We start from the raw sequence: 16,793 nt of genomic DNA, 5'->3' as shown, positions 1-16,793 counted from the left end.
ACTTGCATTATTCCATTCTAGGTTCGGCATTACACCTAATAGTGTGAACGAAGATGACAACAATCAACACAAACTGAGAAAAGAAAGCCCCCAGACTCAAGTGGACATCCAAAGTGGGGGGTGGATTTTGAGAATCATTATTTTCACCACAAGACTCCCACAAATAAGGAGAGCCTCCAGAAATAGAGAGCATCCACCCAACTAAAAAACCCAAAAAAATTCTCCCCAGAAAGTAATTGATTCACTCTTTTTCTTGAAGTTGTAGATTGTCCAGTCCCCCGGGGCTTCTCTTCATCACCACTGCCACCCAACTAAAGAGCACAATCAAGCATTTCCCGTTTGGTGCATTTGTTGGCACACAACCACAAGGGCCAACAAGAGAAAATAAATGAAATTGAAAACTACTTGCAGTATGAAACACACTGAACACCGTGTCACTGAACACCACAAGTTGCTTTATCATCTTTTTTGGTTCTAGTCTGCATTTCAATGCCATCTCGAATATCACATTGAACACCTTCTGGAAATCAGTATTCATTCCCCAATCCATGCTCTCTGTGAATTCATACTTTTCAACTAGGGAATTCCCTGTGACCAAATGCAGTTTTGGACTTTCGCTGAAAATCATAACATGACCTTCCCATGGATCCTCGCTTATTTCCCAAACCTACAATCCAAGCACTATGCAGACCTCCATGGGAGTTCTGGACATGTTCCCTGAAACATCATAGACCGCCAAGGTGTTAGAAAGCTTTCCTTTTTTCTTCATGTCTTCCACCATTCACTTCCACTGCAATTATGCAACAGCGGGTTCTTCATTCTTGGCCTGTTCAATAATTTCATGCGGAAGCAGAGCTCCAACAACAATTTTCTTGTTCCGGGATTTCACCTCCTCTAAATAGTGGGTGAATCTTTCGGAATCGCACTTCATAAAGATGTCCTTTTAATTTTTCATGGTGACAGAGGCCACTCTTTCATAACATTAAACAAATGTTCGCTCCACAAATTGAAACCCATGTACACCTCCGGAAAGTGGAGAGCCTTCCTCGAGCGCAACCAACACCTCTTTCCTCAGCTTCTCCCGGGCTACTTAAACATAATGCCTATCTTCGTCAGTGTTGAACTCCTCCCGGGGAAAAAGCGTGGGTGCAATGTTCTCACAGATTAGAACGTGTTGGGAATTTTTCTGGTAAAATTCCAGAAAACAAAAGAACTTAAACACAACAGAGAATGATGCTCTGTTTTCTAATGAATAGGACCATAACACAGTGGAACAAAAAAAATGTTTCCAGAACACAGAGTTTTACACACATAAAAACTTGTATTCATTAAAAGAATGTTGTTACAAAATATGGTTCTTCCTCTCTCACAGAGGGATTTACAAAAAAAAATTCACACACTGTTGTGTCTACACTATATGCTATTTCGCTGTTGTGGCTCCCTTTTCATTCACGCGCTGCTGCGTGTTACAGATGCACTACTGTGTTATAACTCTCATCCGCTCTCTCTCCCCCTCTTTTTTGTTACATTGCTATTCTGGGTATATATATCATCTAGTACAAAAAAAAAATCTTTGCTAGGTTATGCGTGGAGGTGTCTTAATGAACCACCTACCACACTTACAATCTAAGATGGACCTCTGACACAAATCAGCCCTTTCTGGTGCTTTTCTGGGGTAGACGCAGTAAACAATAAATGAAACCCATAACCTGTTAATGCTTTTAGTTGCTCGAGGCACGTCCTTTTTGGTTTCGGCCATTCTTCTTCTTTAATGTTTTTGGTGAGCAGTTATGATGTAAGGATTTCTTTCTTCTTTGGGAACACAAAAGATAGATTAAAACATAAATAAAGTATGACAGAGGCGTGTTCAGGGCGGGAATAAATAATGGTCGTTGCATTAAAAAATGGATGGCGGATATTATCTTGGTGAAGGTGCGATATGCGATAGCAGATGGGTTGCATCGTAGCATCGCATTGGCGGGAGACAGAAATGAAAACAAAACCCTTATGAGAGTTGCGATTTGTGATTTGGGATCGCATCGCAGAATCGCAATCAGCAGAAAAACAAAGAACGTAGCAGGGCAACAAATTGTGGACGCGATATGCGATATGCGATCTCATCGCATTGCAGGAAAACAAAGGGAGCAGAATAAGGAAAAGAGATCAAGGACGCGATCTACGATCTGTGATCAGATTGCATCGCAAGGAAAAACTGTGTGGTTTTGACCTGCAGTTGGAAATTACAATTTCAACACTCCCCTTTAATTTCAACTGTTGGGTTATCAGTCATACCCAGAAATTTCCTCAAATACTCAAAACTTTTCTGTCCCAAAGGCTTGGTCAGAATGTCTGCAACCTGTTCCTGAGTGCTACAATGATGTAAAACAATTTCTCCATTGTTCACCAATTCTCTAATGTAATTGAACCTTGTATCAATGTGTTTCATTCGTTTATGGAACACAAAATTCTTGGACACTGCTATAGCTAAGATATTGTCACAAAAAATAACCGTTGCTTTTGCCTGCTCTTGTCCTAAGCTCCTTAGCATTCTTCTCATCCAAACCGCTTGAGACGCTGTTGCTGTCGCTGCTACGTATTCTGCCTCTGCTGTAGACAATGCCACTATAGGTTGTTTCTTAGAAGCCCACGAAATGGCTCCTGAACCCATGTGAAAGAGATAACCGGATGTGCTTTTCCGATCATCCACACCTCCAGCCCAATCGCTATCAGTGTATCCAACTAAATCTGAACATTCTAAAGAAGTATATAAAATACCAAATCTCTTAGTACCTTTTACATACATTAGAATTCTTTTTGCTGCCTGCCAATGTGCTTCTTCCGGCCTCTCCATGAATCTGGAAATTAAACTAACAGCAAACATAATATCCGACCTAGTTGCAGTCAGATACATGAGGCTGCCAACTATGCTCTTGTACACGCTAGGATCAAAATCCTTGCTGTTGTCCTCTTTGCTGAGTTTTAATCCTATCATTGTGGGAGTGATTGCTGCCTTGTTGTCCTGCATATTAAATCTGCCCAACACTTCATTTACATATTTTGCCTGTGAAATAAAAATTCCATTTTCATTTTGATCTACTTCTATTCCTAAGAAGTATATCAGAAAACCCATGTCAGTCATCTCAAATTCCTCCTTCATGACTGATTTGAAATTTTTAAAGAGGTAGTCATCATTCCCTGTAAAAATCACATCATCAACATACAACACTGCAATTAAAATTTTACCATCCTTTTCTTTGATGTAGACGATGGGTTCTCCCTCACACTTTGCGAATTCATTTTCCAGTAGATAGGAATCTATCCTACTGTACCATGCTCTTGGCGCTTGTTTCAGCCCATAAAAAGCTTTCTTCAATCTGCATACTTTGTGCTCATGGCCTTTCTTTTCATAGTCTGGAGGTTGTTCAATGTAAACCTCTTCCATTAACACTCCATTTAGGAATGTTGACTTCACATCCATTTGGTAAACTTTCCACTTGCTTCGTGCTACTATGGACAACAATGCTCTCACAGTTTCCATTCTTGCAATCGGTGCAAAAGTTTCCTCATTGTCTCTCCCATATTTCTGTTTATATCCTTTGACAACCAGCCTTGCCTTGTGTCTTTCTATCTTGCCTTCAGCATTGCTCTTGGTCTTATACACCCATTTAACTCCAAAGACTTCTTTTCCTTTTGGTAGCTCAACCAAATCCCATGCTTTGTTCCTTTCTATGGTATTGATCTCCTCATCCATAGCTTCTATCCATTTCTTATCATTGATTGCATCTTCGAAATGAATAGGGTCATCAACATGACAATACAAAGCAAAGAAGGAATTCATTCCTTCATCATAAATATCACTTAAATTTCTGAATTTCTTACCTCTTTCACTTGGTGTGCAAGTTCTTGAAGATGCACTTGAATTTCCTCCTTGTGGTGTGCTTGGAGAAGCTCTTTCATTTCTCTTCAAGGGTGTATCTTACTATTCTTGTGTTGGCGCTGTTGTTTGGGGATGTATTTCAGCCATCTCCTCATCATCTTCATCATGAGGCAAACAGTTTTTAACATTAACTGTTTTCTCTATGCTTCCATCCCAAGCTTCCTCCTCAATGAATTGAACATCTCTGCTCACAAAAAACTTCTTGGTAGATGGGATATACAACCTGTAAGCTTTGGATTCCTCACTATATCCAAAGAAAATGTATTTCTCCCCTTTGTTTTCCAACTTCCTCCTTAGCTGATCTGGAATGTGTGCATAAGCCACACAACCAAAAACTTTCATGTGGGTGACTCTTTGCTTTCTCCCAGTCCATGCTTCTTCCGACACTTTGTTCATCACAACTTTTGTAGGACACCTATTCAAAATATATACTACACAGTGTACAACTTCAGCCCAATAACCATTTGGCAAATACTTTGCCTTTAGCATACTCCTTGCCATATCCATGATGGTCCTATTCTTCCTTTCAGCGACTCCATTTTGCTGCGGAGTGTACCTTGCTGTAAAATTCTTATGAATTCCACTTTCTCTACAAAACCGTAGGAATTCATTGGAGATACACTCACCTCCTCTATCAGTTCTTAGAACTTTGATGTGTAGCCCACTTTGGTTTTCTACAAGTTCTTTGAAATTACGAAATTTTTCAAACACTTCACTTTTGTTTTTCAGAAAATAAACGTAAGTCTTTCTAATGAAATCATCAATGAATGTTAGAAAATATTGGCTGCCTGCTAGTGATGGAGTTTGTATTTGTCCACATAAGTCTGAGTGGACAATCTCTAAGGGTTCTTTCGCCCTTATGCTTTTCCCTGATGGAAAACTTTCTCTGTGTTTTTTCCCCAAGATACAACCTTCACAAAGGTTGTCCGGTTTCTCTATCAATGGTAATCCTCTTACCATTCCTTTTCTACTCAACAAATTAAGACCTCCAAAGTTGAGATGTCAAAATCTCAAATACCACAACCAATTCTCATCCTTTGGTACGCTTTGGAGAGCCTCTTGTGTCACTGCTGCAATTACTTTTTTGTTTTTCAAATCTACCATTTTTCTGAGAGGGAACATCATGTTCCTCGTCATCTTCACTTTAACAATGCATCATTTGCTGGGTGCTCTATCCATGATGGTGCATACATCATTCATAAAGACAACATTGTAACCCTTTTGAACAAGTTGTCCAATAATTAAGAGGTTACACTTCATTCCAGGAACATAATATACATCTGCTATGGTTTTCTTTTCACCTATCTTTGTAAATATTTTTACTTCTCCTTTACCCATAACAGAAACTTTACTGTCAGTCCCAAGTGCGACTTGTGATTTCACATTTTGATCTAAAGCAGAAAACAAAGCTATGTTTCCTGTCATATGGTTGCTGCAACCGAAGTCTAGAAACCATATGTCTTCACTGTTTATTTCAGCCATATTACAAGTTAACAACACATTATCTTGGCTGATATTTTCTCTAGTAATATTTGCACTAAATCTATTATTCATATCATGCTGCTTCTTCTTACATTCATTTGCATAGCGCCCATATTTTTTACAATAATAACATTGGACATTGGATTTTTCATACCTTTGTCCTTGAGCATGATGTTTTTCACTTTGTTGGCTGTTGCCTTGGCCTTGGTTCTGATTTGGATTGCTGCCTCTTCCTTGAGCATTTACTGGATTGTTCCTTCCACCTCTGTTTTGGCTTCTGCCTCTTCCTCTTCCAAAGGGTATCTGGGTCTTAAAGGATTGCTCTAGAGATGAGTTTTCATTTCTACTCAACCTCTGCTCATGTGTTATCAGTGATGCATGAAGTTCATCAACTGAAAAAATTGTGAGATCCTTTGTCTCCTCTATGGTGGTGACAATCACATGGAACTTTGAGGGTAGGCTCCTCAATAGTTTTTCCACAATCATTCTTTCTTCAAGAACTTCTCCATGAGTCCTTATTTGTGTAACTAAACCAATCACATGTGTGACGAATGAGTCAATATTGTCTAACTCCTTCATACGCAGGTTCTCAAAATCTCTTCTCAGCAACTGTAGTTTTGCTATCTTCACTTTCTCTATGCCTTGATAGGTTGTCCTGAGAGTTTGCCAAGCTTCTTTGGATGTCTTAGCTGCTTCTAACCTTGGAAACACGCTTCCATGCACTGCTTGATACAAGAAGAAGAGGGCTTTTGAATCCTTCTTCTTGTATCTCTTCAACAAATCCTTCTCTGTCTGAGTTAGATTATTAAACTCATTTTCAATTGTTGGTTCTTTAAAACCATCTTTCAACTATTTCCCATAAGTCTTGGGAAGAAAACAAGGCTTTCATTGTTATTGCCCAATAGTCATAATTTTTTCCATCAAATAGTGGGAGCTTCATACCCATGCTATTGTTGGTGCTTGTGCCAACCATTCTTGTACTTTAGACTAGGCTTCAAATACTTGAGAAATACCTTGGATTTTTGACTGAGTCTTCACTGCTGCACCAAGAATCCTTCCTTCAGCTTCTTTGACACCTTCAAAGAGCCTGGACTAGCTCTCATATCACTGTTAGGAATTTTTCTGGTAAAATTCCAAAAAACAAAAGAACTTAAACACAACAGAGAATGATGCTCTGTTTTCTAACGCACGGGATCTTAACACAGTGGAACAAAAAAATATTTCCAGAATACAGAGTTTTACACACATAAAAACTTATATTCATTAAAAGACTGTTGTTACAAAATATGGTTCTTCCTCTCTCACAGAGGGATTTACAAAAAAAAATTCACACACTGTTGTGTCTACTCTATATGCTATTTCGCTGCTGCGATTCCCTTTTCATTCACGCGCTGCTGCGTGTTACAGATGCACTACTGTGCTTTAACTCTCATCCGCTCTCTCTCCCCCTTTTTTTGTTACATTGCTATTCTGGGTATATATATCATCTATTACAAAAAAAATCTCTGCTAGGTTATGCGTGGAGGTGTCTTGATGAACCACCAACCACATTTACAATCTAAGATGGGCCTCTGACACAAATCAGCCCTTTCTGGTGCTCTGTTGGGGTAGACGCAGTAAACAGTAAATGAAACCCATAACCTGTTAATGCTTTTAGCTACTCGAGGCGCGTCCTTCTTGGTTTCGGCCATTCTTCTTCTTTAATGCTATTGGTGAGCAGTTATGATGTAAGGCTTTCTTTCTTCTTTGGGAACACAAAAGATAGATTAAAACATAAATACAGTATGACAGAGGCGTGTTCAAGGGGGGAATAAATAATGGTCGTTGGATTAAAAAATGGACGACGGAGATTATCTTGGCGAAGGTGCGATATGCGATAGCAGACGGGTTGCATCGCAACATCGCATCGGCGGGAGATAGAAATGAAAACGAAACTCTTATGAGAGTTGCGATTTGAGATTTGCAATCACATCACAGAATCGCAATCAGCAGAAAAACAAAGGACGTAGCAGGGCAATAGATTGTGGACGCGATTTGCGATATGCGATCTCATCGCATCGCAGGAAAACAAAGGAAGCAGAACAAGGAAAGGAGATAGAGGACGCGATCTGCGATCAGATCGCATCGCAAGGAAAAACTGTGTGGTTTTGACCTGCAGTTGGAAATTACAATTTCAACAGAAAGAAAGAAAGAAAGAAATTATTTTAATGTCCATGACGCTAAAGATAGCCTATAGCCTATGGGACAGATTGCTTTTTCATTTGCTTGATGTATTCGACCTTCTTCGGCCTTCTTCTGTGAAGCTCCATAATAAGTGCTCCGAGCTTCTCGACAAACCCCTCGCTAAATAGATTATCCCAAGAACTTATTGCCCATGAATCCAAAAACGGGTGCCACTTGGCAACTAGGCTTATTTCTTTCACTCTGCCCAGGTTGAGCGCCTACAAGTCTTTAGACAGCGAGCCCACGAAAAACTGGGCAATTTGATCATCCAATGCTCCGTAATAGGGATCTTCCGCGTAACGTCTCAACGCTTTACTGGCTGCTTCCAAACGCTTTTCTTTCCTAATAACTATCGCCTTTTCTCTCAACATCTTTCCATTCAATACATCCGCTGAAATTCGATCTTCTCTTAGCCTCAGTGTGCCCGGCTTTTTAGCTTCTCTTGCAGCAGCACCCTTCCGAGCATAATAACCTGGCCGACATCCGCTGGGATTACAACACATTCCACGTGTTCGTCCATATTTGGATTTTGCAACCCCGTTTTTCTTTGCACGCTGGATTTTTTCCTTGTGACTGATTTTTTCAGCCATGCATTTTTCGGAGGCTTCGGATCCCTCTAGCATGCGAACAAGTATCTCAGGTAGGTCTTTGAAATAACCAAATTGAGCGATGCTGCCGACATTGACAGCGAGAGTTTTGAGGTGACGTGAATGAATCCAAGAAGCTGTGTCATAAAATCCCTCTCGATCTGATTTGCCCATTCCTCGTACGCCTCTCAGTTGACAAACTAGCTTTAAAGCGGTTAGTGGATCTTGATTCCCTACAGCTTCCAAAAGTTCAATGACTATACGATGGAGTATCGGGCACAACATGGAAAAAGAAATCCAGCAATGGATTGCTAGATGTTGAGAATGTGGGAGAGCAATTCTCAGTCAATGTCATATTCTCCTTTCCTGCCTGTAATTTGAAGTAGCATTTCAAAGTTGGACTGGCCGCTTACAAGAATCGTTTCAAAACATGGAAGCACCATTTGAAGTAATGTTTGAAAGCTTCAGACATTGAGGATGTCGGAGAGCGTCCGTGCGCTGATTGCATTTTCAACGCCATTTCATTCGCATATGTCCTAGATTTTGGCTCATCTAATTCGGGCCCACGATCAGGCACCACAAAATTTGGATAATTGCAGAGCTACGAGGGCCCAAGCAGAAGCGCAAGCATCCAAGTTATAGAAGAAGCTGATGAAGCTGAAGCTGTGATTGTGATAAGAGCGGATTGATTTAAAGAAATAAGTCTGTGCGGGTTTTATATGGCGATCAAGAAATATTTGGTATCAAAATCCACGATATATGTTCTTGATATTTGTTTTTGTTGGGGATTTTTCTGGTAAAATCCCAAAAACAAACAAATCAAACACACAGAGGCAATGCTCTGTTTCTTTCTCTCCAGGATCTTTTGTGCACAGGGAAGCTTTAAAAAAAAAATGACTGAGAGCAGAGTATTACATCACCATAAAAACATTTCTATTCATTAAAACAAAATGTCTGATACAAACTTCATCCTCTTTGCTGAGAGGGATTCACCAAAAATACATTCAACAAAACAAAAACTCTGTCTCCACCTGAGAATTTACTGTGCTGGGTTTACTGCTGTAAAACCCTTTTACATTTACTGGTGTAAAACTATTTTTACACACTGCTGTAAAATAAATTTACATATACTTGCTCAAAAAAAACATTATGTGCTTCGGAACATTACAACATCTCACAAATGTTTAGACTCTGGTAATTTTGTTGCTCACCCGACACATGGGATTCATGCTCATTTCATTACATATTGCACTGCTGTGCAAAACACGCGATTCTCTCACAAACAACAAAATTACATCTCAACTTGGGTTTTTTTTATACTCTGCTTTCTTCACTCTACGCACTGCTGTGCGATATCTCACCTTGCTTCACCACCTGTTAACAAAAAAAACATTACAAAAACTTATGAGCTCCCCCGTTTTCTTTTTCATATGCGCTGCTGTGCAATACCATTTGATTTTCGCTGCTGCCTCGTTCTTCAAATGGTCAACACTAAAACATTACAACGTAGAGCACATTTTTGTTTTGGCTCGTTATATACATTTGAATTAACCCTAAAACAAAAGCATATATGAAAACATAAAACAAACGTGCACTTAATTATTTTACGTGCCATAAATAAAAAAAACTTCAATGTTTTACCAACTTCCTACGACCATATTTAAATTCCATTTCATTCCCTTGCTGACAGAACCGACGGTCAACCAGAATTCTTTTTACTCCACACAAAGCTTTTAATTGCTGGCTCAAATGCAACTTTGGTTGATGGACGGCGGAGGATGATGGAGCAGATCGGACGATGGACAAGAATATCGGGGGGCCTCTTCCTTCTGAACGATAGTGCCTGAAAAGTCAGAAATGATGATGTATGTAGAGAGCCACTCGTCAACAGGAGATTGTATCGGGCTCAATCATACGGAAACCACTTTATAATCAAAGGCGGTCCGATATGCCCTGGTGGTTTTGCTGAGCGGTTTCGGGGTTGCGTGCTGGTTGAGTTGATGGCGGAATCCGGCTGAAGACTTCCTTGCCATCGCTGTCCAACTCTCGTCGTCTAAACCTGCAGTTGGAATTAATATTCCAACACTCCCCTTTAATTTCAACTGCTGGGCATTCTGTCATACCCAAACACTTCCTCACATAGAGGGATTCACCAACTGCTGTTACAAAAATATCTTCCTCACATAGAGGGATTCACCAACACTGCTTCTGATGCAGTTCCACAACCAATCAAAATAGTCTTCCTCTTAACAGAGGGATTCACCTGAGACTGTGCTAAAGAGCACCTTCCTCTTGACAGAGGGATTCACCAGTGTATGCTAACAATTATCTTCCTCTTGACAGAGGGATTTACCACACTATGCTGAAAAGCATCTTCCTCTTGACAAAGGGATTCACCATGACACTGTGCTGAAAAGCACCTTCCTCTTTAACAGAGGGTTTCACCAAATGACTGTGTTGAAAAGCACCTTCCTCTTTAACAGAGGGATTCACCAAGAACTTCACTTCCTCTCTTCTCGCACTGCTGTGCATTATATACTTTGCTTCAAATACAATACCAAAAAAAAATTGGATTTGATCTACGCTGCTACGTTTCACCATTTTTTTATTACATAAATCAACACCTATATTCTATGCACTGCTATGCATCTCCCCTTGATTGTTCGCTGCTGGCTTGCCTCTACAATTCGCACTGTTGTGCGTAAAAATTTGTCACACTACTGTGTCTGTTACCCTCACTGCACTTCTATGCATTTCATTCTATTTTCTTCATTCGCTACCCTTTTCGTTTCACTCATTACACTGCGTTACTTGCATATAAAAGGAATCATCCTCACGTTGCTGCGCTTCATTCTCCACACAAAAAAAATTAACACGGGTTGCCCCTGTTCCTTTTTACACCCTTGCTTCACACAATCTTCGTCTTCATTTTTTTTATTTACACAATGCACTGCTGTGCATCTATTGGATTTCAGTTCAATGAACAACACACTCACTGCACTTACATTTACTGCTTGTAAAGAAAAATTTCTTTTACCTGTGCTGTTGCCCATTACATTTCGTTTCTTCAACAACAAAAAACTTCATGCTACTGCGTTTTTCATATTCACATGGCTGTGTGTTTTTATTACATATTCTCCAACAACAAAAACAAGACTTACATTACCCTTTTCACTGCCGTGTGAAAAATTTCATTGCATTCTCAAACACTAGGCATTTACGCTTTGCTGCGTTTTGCCCTCTTCTCATTTTCCTCTCACTGCTTTGCGTTTCCATTGCGAATATAAAACATTTCCATCTGCTGTGTATTACACTCACTCTGCTGTGAGTATATTCTCACATATTACATAAAAGGAAAACTACATTCCATTGCTATGAATTTCAATCCATGTGTTCCACAAAAAAATTTCCATGTTGTTGTGCATTCTAATCTGTGTGCTCCACACGCAAAAGTTTCCAAGCTGCCCTTGTTCTATGTTCTGCCTTCGCACTGTTGTGCGGGTCTCCTTGCTTTGCATTTTTCTTATCGCGCTGCTGCACTTCACATTTCAACGCTGCCCATTTTTCCTTCTCCGCACTTCTGTGCATATTGCATTGCATATGTAAAAAAAATTACATTTTTCAACACTGCTGCATATTACATTTCAGAGGGATTAACAAAAAAAATTTATTTACGCTCTGCTGCGCTACAATACATCCTCCACGCAATATCCATGCCCTGCAGACTTTTCTTCTCTGCTTTTATGGCAGATTTAATTCCATATCTCTCCCCTATAACAAGATCCTCATAAAAGAATGACTGTTAAAACAATTCAGCAATAATGATTAATAACTACAGGCTCCCCCTTAATGTATGCATTGTCTTTTTTTTCAGCAAAGTTTTCTCAAAACAAACTTAGATCAGGTGGAGAGCTCAAGGAGCTTTCAGGATGTATTTCCTTCTTTCTCCATACTTGTGTAACTTTCTTCTTTTGCATGGGACTAGCTTGCATAGGAGCCCATGTTAAGTTACAGTCACGTGCCATATGCCCAATGTTATGACACTTGAAACATTCAACATTGTTCATGAATAAGAATTCATGATTTCTTCTTGCAAAATTGTTTCTTGGAGGTTGTCGGAGACCATAACATCTATCTCTATGAAATGCTCTACAGTCTTTTGCCATATGACCAAAGTTTGAACAAGAATAACAATAGCCAAAAAATGAATTTTGGTACCTGGGAGATGGAGGTTTCCTTGATGTACTTCTGAAGCCTTGCTGCCTTGAGATCCTTTGATGATAACCATTGCATCTTGCCTCTTTGACATCAGCTACATTTCTTCTTGGAGCTGGTTTTATACTTGGAGTAGGATTTCTTGTATTGTACCCTTCATTTTTCTCTTTGCCTTTGCTGAAACTAGGAGCATCACAATTTCTTTTTGCCTTCTTCGCATCTCCTTTGCTTAAAGCATTTTCATTCTTGTTTGAGGGTTCACCTACATACCCAAGTCCTGATTTATCAGATGGAGATCTGTGATAGCTGTGCATGTCATCCAAGGCTTGAGAGCTCTTCATGATTTTGTTCATCCCTTCAACCTTTTTCTTGAGGAGAACAATCTCTTCTTCCAATCTTTCACACTCATTATTCTTCTTTGTAAGTTGTTCCTCAGTTTCTTCCTTGCTACGAGTAGCTTCAGCTGCTACTATTTTGAGGGAGATAATATTTGACTTCATTTTGGAGATTTCTACTTGACTGCTCTCCATTTTCTTTTTAGCTCCTTGTGCCTGCTTCCTGGCTTCTTGTAGTTCAGACTTAAGGGAGGAGACATCTACCTTGTACTGTCTAATCTCTTCTACAAGCTTGTTCACTCTCTTGTGCCTTTGTTCAAGTTGACTTGACAAGGCGTCTTCCTGCTTCTTTGCTTCATTCAGCTGATTTGTCATGGATATGACTTCTTCATGATGTTTCCTCTTGCATTGATCAAGCTCCTTCTTAAGCTTGACGAGCTCTTCATCCCTTTCTTTTACTTGAAGCTTGATGAGGTCAACCTTCTCATTTTCAGCTTCTATGATGGGTTCAGAATTTTCTTCTTCACTGATGGTCATGGTCAGTGCTCCCTTTGCATGAAGGTCATGAAGTCTGTCCCATATATCCTTTGCTGATGAATATTTTCCTAGATTCTTTTTTACAGAATCAGGTAGTCCATCCAAGATAGTCTTTGCTGCCTTTGCATTGTACTCCTTGGATTCTTTATCCTTCTTGCTATCATCAATCACTGATTCCCAGATTTCAATCCCTTGAGACTGTAAGACAGCCCTCATTTTTATTTCCCACATATCAAAATTTCCATTAAACTTTGAAGCCTCAAATAGAATGCTTTCAAATAGATTGTTTTCTATTTTAATAGAAGCGGGAGACACAACCTTAGGAGGATTGGAGGCTTTCTTCTTTGACCTTGCCATTCTTAACTATTTTTAAAATCCCTGACTGTGTTTTTAAAATGACTCACTATTTCTTCAACAGCAACACAGAAAAAAACTTTGAGGAATACCTGGGTTCTTTTGCCTGAGACTTCACACTGCTGGAGAAGTTTTACTGTTGCTGCAACAAGAGTCTTTCCTTCAGCTTCTTTGACACTTCAAAGAGCCTGAACCTGATCTGTCACCATCAAAGAGCCTGGACCAGCTCTAATACCACTGTTGGGGATTTTTCTGGTAAAATCCCAAAAACAAACAAATCAAACACACAGAGGCAATGCTCTGTTTCTTTCTCTCCAGGATCTTTTGTGCACAGGGAAGCTTTAAAAAAAAAATAACTGAGAGCAGAGTATTACATCACCATAAAAGCATTTCTATTCATTAAAACAAAATGTCTGATACAAACTTCATCCTCTTTGCTGAGAGGGATTCACCAAAAATACATTCAACAAAACAAAAACTCTGTCTCCACCTGAGAATTTACTGTGCTGGGTTTACTGCTGTAAAACCCTTTTACATTTACTGGTGTAAAACTATTTTTACACACTGCTGTGAAATAAATTTACATATACTTGCTAAAAAAAAACATTATGTGCTTCGGCACATTACAACATCTCACAAATGTTTAGACTCTGGTAATTTTGTTGCTCACCCGACACATTGGATTCATGCTCATTTCATTACATATTGCACTGCTGTGCAAAACACGCGATTCTCTCACAAACAACAAAATTACATCTCAACTTGGGTTTTTTTTATACTCTGCTTTCTTCACTCTACGCACTGTTGTGCGATATCTCACCTTGCTTCACCACCTGTTAACAAAAAAAACATTACAAAAACTTATGAGCTCCCCCGTTTTCTTTTTCATATGCGCTGCTGTGCAATACCATTTGATTTTCGATGCTGCCTCGTTCTTCAAATGGTCAACACTAAAACATTACAACGTAGAGCACATTTTTGTTTTGGCTCGTTATATACATATGAATTAACCCTAAAACAAAAGCATATATGAAAACATAAAACAAACGTGCACTTAATTATTTTACGTGCCGTAAATAAAAAAAACTTCAATGTTTTACCAACTTCCTACGACCATATTTAAATTCCATTTCATTCCCTTGCTGACAGAACCGACGGTCAACCAGAATTCTTTTTACTCCACTCAAAGCTTTTAATTGCTGGCTCAAATGCAACTTTGGTTGATGGACGGCGGAGGATGATGGAGCAGATCGGACGATGGACAAGAATATCGGGAGGCCTCTTCCTTCTGAACGATAGTGCCTGAAAAGTCAGAAATGATGATGTATGTAGAGAGCCACTCGTCAACAGGAGATTGTATCGGGCTCAATCATACGGAAACCACTTTATAATCAAAGGCGGTCCGATATGCCCTCATGGTTTTGCTGAGCGGTTTCGGGGTTGCGTGCTGGCTGAGTTGATGGCGGAATCCGGCTGAAGACTTCCCTGTCGTCGCTGTCCAACTCTCGGCGTCCGCAACCTGTAGTTGGAATTAATATTCCAACAGTTTTGGTAAATTTCTGTTTCTTTTTTCTGCGCGATATGTTCTTGACAGTTGTTTTGGGTGTATTTCTTTTTTCTATTTGTGGTTTGTGCTGTCATTAGGATAGGAATTTGAATCCGAATCACCCGTCAAATTTGGCGGTTTAGGTAATTCTAATATATTTTTTTTCAGAAGATAAACGCAGTATTTTCATTAGTATGTTTTTTTGGGAAGAAAAACGCAGTATTTTCATTCATATGGATATATCATTAAAAAACATCTAACCCAGATTTGTAGTGCGAGGATTATCTACAATATAGTATCCAAACCCATCAGTCAGGTTCGCCCAGTGTCTAACAGTCAAAAACTAATATGTGCACCAGAAACTTATAACAAAAAAGGCCTATCCGCACCAGACCTATAGCATCCCCATCAGAACAAAATGATAGAGGAAGAGTGGAATAAAAGCGACATATATGCAATGTACAACAGCATAAAAACAAATAGATCATCCAGGTATTTTCATAGTTCCAGAATCATGCTAGGTTTCATCCATATGAATGTTGACATGGAGACCGTCCATAATCCCCTGAATGCCCAGTTTGGATAATCTGTCCACCTCCATGTTAAATTTTCTGTATATATGATGTATGGAGGATGGAGTTTAGGCGCGCCATAGAGTGTTGATCTGTTGTAACCAGCCCTATAGAGAGGGCTTATGGATAGTGGCTTTTCTACCTACAAAATGGATAATCATTTTTTAGTCGAGTTAAACTCGTATAGAAAGATTATGCAAGTAGTGTGAGAACCACAATAAACCCATAGTGCCATAGCTTCTGCCTTTGTGTTGGTGCCCCGCCGCGCCGCGCCGCGCCTCGCCCCGTAGTGTACATGATATGACAGTTGTCCATGCCCCGCCCCTGGACATGATATGCCAGTGATGTATAAGATGAATCCACATCCACAAATGCTATCTTGTGATGCACCATCAAAATATCCCGCTGGGTATTTAATCACAGGTTTTGAATGAATGCGGGGATGCTCTTGAGTGGGGACCCTATGTAAGACAGTCTCAAAATTGTTCCTGATACAATCCATCACCTGTGCTCCCAGGACTCTTTGATCGTTGAATATAATGTTATTTCACCATTTCCAGATCTCTGAGATGAATATGGCAGGGAGGAGATGCCCGTTACCAATTTGTGAGCACCACCATTTCAACCAGGTTTCAATATCATTGTATTGCAGAGTGGGGAAAGTATAAAAGATGGCTAACTATTGCCAGAGCACAGAGACCTCAGGGAAATTTATAAACAGATGTAGATTGTCTTCTGCTGCCCACCCGCAAAGAAATCAGTAACCAGGCCCAGACCAGTTTCGTTTCTGGAGATTTTCCCAGGTCAAGTTTTTATTATTCCAGACAAGCGAGAGGAATATAGTTGTTTTAATGGGAAGGTGTGGGCTCCAAAATTTTGAAAACTAGCCATCCGTCAGTTGATTTATTTGCAAACAGCATAGCCTGTTATATGTATCCGCGACCAATATATTTTCTTCTTTCATTTTACCTTCCCAGGGAATAGAGTCGTGCGCCTCTTCTCTGT

At 39.7% G+C, this 16,793-nt stretch overlaps 1 pseudogene; it reads right to left on the bottom strand.

Annotated features, from left to right (window-relative positions):
* Nucleotides 1–241: 241 nt before the first annotated feature.
* On the bottom strand, nucleotides 242–8,584 carry LOC149171961 (uncharacterized; annotated as a pseudogene).
* Nucleotides 8,585–16,793: the final 8,209 nt, after the last annotated feature.

The sequence above is a fragment of the Pinus tabuliformis genome, chromosome 4_2 (assembly GCF_031772625.1).
Source record: "Pinus tabuliformis cultivar Carrire ecotype Pingquan chromosome 4_2, CPIR1, whole genome shotgun sequence".
Lineage (NCBI taxonomy): Eukaryota > Viridiplantae > Streptophyta > Pinopsida > Pinales > Pinaceae > Pinus > Pinus tabuliformis.
The sequence above is the reverse complement of the archived record's forward strand: the minus strand, read 5'-3'. Positions and strand labels throughout refer to the sequence as shown.